The sequence below is a fragment of the Bidens hawaiensis genome, unplaced genomic scaffold, assembly GCF_021521415.1.
Source record: "Bidens hawaiensis isolate Kalapana, Puna unplaced genomic scaffold, B.hawaiensis_p1.1 tig00001016_1, whole genome shotgun sequence".
NCBI classification, from domain to species: domain Eukaryota; kingdom Viridiplantae; phylum Streptophyta; class Magnoliopsida; order Asterales; family Asteraceae; genus Bidens; species Bidens hawaiensis.
Genome location: NW_027491059.1, coordinates 727,983 through 735,263, shown reverse-complemented (window position 1 = coordinate 735,263; position 7,281 = coordinate 727,983). Strand labels below are relative to the sequence as shown.

Sequence of the window (7,281 nt, the reverse complement as noted above, 5' to 3'; positions counted from 1 at the left end):
GCGAAAAAAAATTTTAGTCCATAAATTAGTTGAGTAATTGGCTTTAAACAATAAGAATACATGTTTTTTTCAATATATATATATATATATATATATAATTTAAAAAAAAATCAGGTCTATCTGGATGTTGGGCTGGGGTTGGTCGACCACCCAGTCATGCCTCATAGCCTGCACTGGTTAGGCCGGGCTTGGCACGAGATATCCAGGGCTCCAATTATAGGTAACTTTTCTAAAAAGTTTTATATTTTTGAGTATATTGCTTTTATAATATTAATTAACACGTAGCGAATGCTAAAAAAAACAAGTAGTTTTGGTCTCATGTTCGAGACAAGTCCATATTGAAATGCATTGTGATTGATATCGCAATCCCGACCAAATTTCCAGGAAATGGTCAACACGCTATACGAACCAAACTCACCCACTTCAACAACATTATCACCCAAAGTCGTGCTATATTCGAGCGAATGAAGAACTAAATACATGCCAAACATCATGCCAACAGTTTTCTGTTTTTTTTAATATTTTTTTTCTAGCATCTTTTTTATTTCTAAGGATTTTTTTACTTATTATAACTAACTTAAGTAAATAAAAATGATTGAGTAATAATTGCAATTAGTTAAAACCGTTACACTTGATTTAAAAAGGGTTTTAATAAATTTATATTTGCCTGCGTGACGCCTAAATTCCAATTTAACTAAACATTTTGCTAAAACCACCACACATAGCATAATCTAAATCGACTTTCCATTAATTGGCATTTAAGCTTGAAACCAATCTTACTAAATGAACTCTATTATTACCATAAATATAGACTTCCCCACCACCAACAGCTTGGAACTTGGAATACTCCCATCTCTCTCAACCACTCTTCCTTTCACAACAATCCCAAAAAATCTATCCACTTGCAAAACATTATTCTTGATCAATCGTATTCTGCATATTCCAAGATCAACCCATGATGTGTTCCATGAAAACATCCCATAGACTCACCTTCTTAGCACTTTCCTTTTAGTTTGACCTTAGCCGTTGACTTTGATCATCTCTGTGTAAGTCCTTTATATCATCACTTTATGTTCAAAAGTTCAATCACATGCAAACAACTGTTATTTATTTGATACCTTTTAATTCTCATGATGGGTTGTTTTAGTTAAGACTAAAGGGTACAATTAGCAAGTACAACATGTCTAGTGGATTTACATGTCTAGTGGATGAGTGTGAGGCAGACCTTAGTGACTGCAGAAAATATTACCAAAGACATAAGGTTTGTGAAACTCATTCCAAGAGTCCACAAGTTTCAATTAATGGTCAAAATCTGCGGTTCTGCCAGCAATGTAGCCGGTACCACTTGTTACTATTATTTATATATATATATATATATTTATTTCCCATGTTTTTGTTTTCAATCTGGTGTTATAAATTCTAATGTCATTGGATTTTAATAATCTTTGCTTTGATATATTGGCCGGGATTAATCCTATCTTAGGAAATGTTCTCGGAAAAGTTCCAACGTTGAACGTACGTATTTTCCTCTAGCAATCTCACGCTAACTGAAAAGTAACCTCGTTAGTTTTTTAACGTATTTTAAGTTATTGTGGAATTGTTGGAAAAAAATGCGTTCGAAGTCAGGACTGTTTGGAAGCATTTCCTGAGTTGGGATTAATCCCGACCAATAAGTCAAAGTTAGAATTGTTAAAATCCAATAATTCTAATTTTTATTATTGATTTTGTGAATATTAATCATAGGTTCCATTCGTTAGAGGAATTTGATGAGGGGAAAAGAAGTTGTAGAAAGCGGCTTGACGGGCATAACAAGAGAAGAAGAAAGCCTCGACAACATCTTTTTCCTCCAACCCATGGTTTGGGTTTTATATGTTTGTATGAAAGTAGCTGCGTTATTATTTTAGTGCGATCATCAAGTTATTTTTTGTTACAGGAATCGATATGTTGCAGTTTGCTAGTGAACAGATGCACCCAACCACAAACCCTGTATGGAGTGGGGTTGGTGAGGGCCCGGCTTGGGTGGACCACTCAAACTATGCTCCCTCTCTTCTGTCATCTTCGGTTGAACCGCCACATACGTCTAGTTCAACCCTGAGTCACTTCGGACACCCAATGTCAGATTTTGGTTCAACGAGTCAGATGGATCAAGGACCGAGTTATGGTGGTTTGGAAAATGACCGTGATGTGGATTGGGGTGGTGTGACCGACACGGATACCATAACGCTTCCCTTTTATTGGCAATCTTAGTGAATGTAACTTTGTATGCAATTGTGTCTTGTTTGAATATGAACAATGTTTGGTTTAGCTATTGTCATTGAGCAGGCTAATAGCGTTTTAAATAAGTTTTCAATTTATCTTAAATTTGGTCTTATGAGTTTGGCATGCTATAGTCCCATGAGTCAAGATGCAACATGACACCTAAAACTGATAATGCAAAATTGTATTGAAAATTTTAAATAATCAAACAAGTATGAAGCTTTATCTCAGATCATATCACATCCTAAGCCAACATTACTTTTAATGCTTAGAAGTAGCTTCTCAATAGTAAAGCATTCTGCTTTTCTTATTTCCAAAAAGAAATTTGCACAAATGGTCCCTATGATTTGACCATACTGTAAGTTTGGTCCTTAGGTTTTAAAAGTTGCAAACTTAGTCTAAACATTTGTGAAAGAGTTGCAGGTTTAGCCTCAATGTTAATCCAAGTTAATTTTTAACGGAAAAGTGATTTCTTGTGCGATACATGTGAAGATAATTGTGCTTTTAAAAATTTTGGAACTCCAAATTTGGGTTACAATTCGTATGCAAGGTATGAACGATAGCGACACCACAATCGCAGACTGACATGGATAATCGACATATGTTGCTTTGATGATGAAGAGCTGACCTATGGAAATCGCGGTCGTTGCTTGCAATCCTGATCTTTAAATATTGTACTTTAAACAAATAATTAAAAGAGAAAAGGTAAAATGACAATATACTCTTACTTAACCCTAAAAACTAAATGGGACTAACGGTGATGACTAAACATGCAACCCTCTCCAACGGTTCTCCTTTTCTAAAATTCGAAGGGTAAGTCCAGCCCATACGAGCTTGTACGCGTGATTCTGAACTTCTAGGAAATGATCTCTCGAGATTGTATTGATCGTGGCATTTGAACTAAATATCTTATATCCGGCCTTCCCATAAACCAAAACATTGAATTCACCACTGTAAGTATCTTGAACTTCAAATTTTCTGATTCCATACATATAATCAACTTCTTTCATTTAGTCAAGCTCGTTGAGCTTTTTAGTATATATCTTATTTCCAAAAGTCAAAAGGGTAAATGATATATAAACTCATGATCTTCAATGTATTGCCGCATACAAAGATGGGCCAAAATGCCTGATGGCAAGTGAATAGGTAGGAATTTCATATATTAAACATTTTGTCTAAATGTTTGACATCTTCTTTCTCAATCATCATGTATACCATCAGCATCACATACTTCTAATCCTGATAATTTGTTTGTTCATCAACCATAGAATATTTGATTTTATACTGTTTATGTGGTCTTATGTTTTACTATTACACTTATATTATAACAATAATCGTACAAGAAATGGAAAAAAATGGAACAATATGAACACAAATATGATATCATATTATGATCATCAACTCATATGTAAATAATCACAGATAAAAAAAATTTCAATTTCATCTTCAAACTCTTCTAACATAAACATTAGATTTTTTTAGTAAAATCCAAGCATATAATAAAAAGTAATTAATTATACACCGCATTACCAAACTATTTACATCCCAAAAGTTATATTACTACATACCTTATAGCAACCCAAACCTATATATATATATTCTTTTCATATATATATCACGCGGCGCCCTCAGAAACTGATGTCCCTCATTAACATCCTCAAGCTCATTATCCTCCAGAACTTGATCGCTGTTTCGAACACCGGAAACCATGGTGAAGATTTTCAGAGAGAAAATTGGTGAAATAGTGGTTTTGTTGCCATTGTAACAGGTGATGGCGCCAATGAAGAAGCGTGGATCGACTTACTTATATACGATCAACGTTCCTTGGGTATGAGTGTGCTGTATCACCGATGGTTTTCCGGAATATGAGTTCTTCCACCTACAAAATGAGCAGCACCGTGAACTTACCCCTCAGAAAGGGACAGAGGGGTCCTCTTTGGGGTAACCCTCCCGTGTGAGAATAAGATATTGTAGGAGAAGATGATAAGAATGTGAAAGTGAGTAAGGACTTAGAATATATTTTCTTGCTTACCTCCCACTGTGGATGTGGTGTGGTATTTATAGTATTAGGGTTTCCAATGATTGGGCTCAGACCCAATTAGGGCCTTTTTGGCCTCCTCCTATTGCTTCGCGCCACGTGTCCTTAGGACACCTGGTGCTTTTCCATTGATTATTCTCTGACCAAGGTATTTCACCTGACCCATGTGCAATCACGTGGTAGCACATGGGCTTTGCTGAGTTGTCCACCCTTCATTGGCAGCTGTCAACATCAGCATATTCTTTATTCCTTAAAGGATACCTTCTGAAAGGTTGTCTGATGAGCACAATCATGGTTGTCCTTATCCTGATTTGGATAAGGACGTGGTTGATTGTGTGCATGTGTGATGTGCGCCTATCCTGGGGATGCGCGAGGTCTTCTCTTTATTCTCACGCGCAGATGTGATATGCGTGAGCATGTGATATGCGCAAGCATATGTAATATGCGTGAGCATATGTGATATGCGCCACGCGCAGATGCGCCACGCGCAGATGTGATATGCGTGAGCATATATGACGCGTGAGCATATGTGACGCGTGAGCATATGTGATATGCGCCACGCGCATAGGTTTTGGCTTTGTGTCTTCATGACATCCTGATTTCAAGCCTCTTGTCTATATCTTGTGGGTTGACCCGCCCCGCTCGATGTTAAGGCGGGTGCATACCTCTTCATTTCCCTTTTTGTAATAAAGAAGGGATATATAATATAATATGGTAATTTAATTATAGACTAGACAAATAATCAAAATCATGTATGCATATTATATCACAATCATTAATTAACTGCTGGGAAAACCAAGCTGGTTCATGTTGAGAGGCTGCCCCTCTGGAATAAACCTGCAAATTTTCAACACTTTTAATTAAATCCAGCAAAATCATAAATTTGTTTATATAGGTAATTTAGAAACTAAAGGCTACAACTTAAGTTTAAACAAAATATTAATACCTTTGGGTTACATGATCAGATGAATCCAAACCCGAGTTTTCATCGGCCTCACTCGGTAGCTCATGCAGCTTGATCTCCAGTTATATCACAAGCAGTTTAATATTTTAATGCAAATTGAAACAAATATGTAAAATTCAAGAAAATGCTTACTTTTTTCTGAAGAATGCTATTTTTTTCTTGCAAAGATTTATGCTGCAATAATACATACATGCAGAAATTATATAAAAATTATTGCATACCAAAGATTAAAAAAATGTACATTAAGCACTAGAAATGCATAGAACAATATAGAGATGTATAATTATAAGCTCTTAAGACTCACATTTCTCTTCAATAAACTTACGTGCTCCGATAAAAGTCGCCACTGTCCAAATTCATTTATTAAATCTTATTAGGATATACTCCAATAAAAACTTTTACTAGCTTTAAAACATAATAAAGGTATATACTTAGTTAATTAATTATAGTAAAATTGGCCAGGTAGAATAACAATACCTTTCTAGCGCGTACACGATCGACCCCAATCCTCAGCTGGCGTTCGAGTTGTTTCAGTTCTTTCATCCCTAATGTGGAAAGATCTTCTCCAGCCAGATGTCTAAAACACGAAAAACAAAATGCTATAATATATTAATATTAACTATTTATTAATAGTGCAATAATCGTAATTACATAAGTAATCAATATAAATATATAATATCAACTTATTTATTGTCAAATAATTCATACTTGTGTTTAGTTTCCAGTGTCTCAATTGCTTTCTTCAACTCATCCATTTCATTCTTCCACACCTGCACCAAGTCAAATTCTTTTCTTTTAAAATAATCAAAACTGATAAAATAACATTTGAACTATACTGAACCTACATATTATCATCCAGGACTATTTCCATAGAACCGGTTAGCCAAGACTTAATATAACACAGTTGAACAAAATGTTAGTGAGATCGGTTTCAGTCGGTCTGTTAATTAATCAGATTTATTTCATTGTTTAGTAAACATTTATGGTGACAAATATTGATCAAAAGTGTAATATATACCTCCATAGTTCTAACTCCATGGTTATTTATTTTTTGCAGACCCTTTTCATTTCTGTACCTCCTGATTGTTCTATCCTTGCTGAAACAACATATATATGCCATCAACTAACTTTGATCATATAGATACACACACACACACACATATATATAGAGAGAGATATATAGATTGATTACATACTCTTGGCTAGAGAACTGATAAGCTTTCCCAAAAGATGAGAAGACAAGAAGTGCAACCTCAGCATCACAAAGAATAGAGAGTTCAATGGCTTTCTTGAAGAGACCATCTCTTCTCTTAGAGAAGGTGACTTATCTGTTCGTAGGGTTTTCGATTCGCTTTAGCTCTACTTTCCCTCTTCCCATTTTGCTTAATTTTGTCTTTCTTCAATCTTCTATATATATAACTAAATCTAAATAGTGAAGTGCAAACATCAGTTGAATCTAGATATATTATCAGATACTTATCTAGATAATTTGATACAATGGAGAGAGAAAGATAGATACGTGCTTACATAGTTGTCATACGTGTTACAATTAAAACGAGTAATATATGCGTAAAATTGGTTATGTATTAAACGATAATCCAAATTGGCGAGGTACATAAACATTTTAGGAACCAAGTATAGTTTTGAATTGAGATAATGTAAGTTAACGAATTCATAAATTTATACTTAGTAAACGTACATTTCAAGGTCGATAAAATCATATGTGTATAAATGTTCAAACAAGCCATGAATAGTAATGCTATCAATTATAACCCCACGATCCATAAATGTTATTTTTAAACGAATTAGTTTTGCTATTAAAAAAGTAACTAGTGGTGCAACTTTTTGACCGGTTACTTTCTGTATCGTTGTAACTTGTAAACACTATTTTTCATAATGTGTAGTTAATAGTAAAAATAATTATGTTATTGTATATTAGCTTACAAAATCTTTTAAGCTACTACTATATATCCTATTTGATGATGCAATAGATTATGTAAGTTAGAACAATGCATTTATCTCA

General features: G+C 34.4%; 2 pseudogenes across 2 annotated transcripts; one reads left to right on the top strand and one right to left on the bottom strand.

Moving 5' to 3' along the window:
• Positions 1-1,142: 1,142 nt before the first annotated feature.
• On the top strand, positions 1,143-2,247 carry LOC143550695 (squamosa promoter-binding-like protein 13A pseudogene; annotated as a pseudogene). Its single transcript, XR_013138371.1, has 3 exons — positions 1,143-1,338; positions 1,744-1,856; positions 1,934-2,247. The product of XR_013138371.1 is annotated as a squamosa promoter-binding-like protein 13A pseudogene (transcript).
• A 2,798-nt stretch (positions 2,248-5,045) lies between these two features.
• LOC143551381 (MADS-box transcription factor 6-like) lies at positions 5,046-6,651 on the bottom strand (annotated as a pseudogene). The gene is made up of 8 exons (XR_013138484.1): positions 6,455-6,651; positions 6,277-6,355; positions 5,967-6,028; positions 5,736-5,835; positions 5,563-5,604; positions 5,391-5,432; positions 5,241-5,314; positions 5,046-5,131 (listed from the first exon to the last, which is right to left on the bottom strand). The product of XR_013138484.1 is annotated as an MADS-box transcription factor 6-like (transcript).
• Positions 6,652-7,281: the final 630 nt, after the last annotated feature.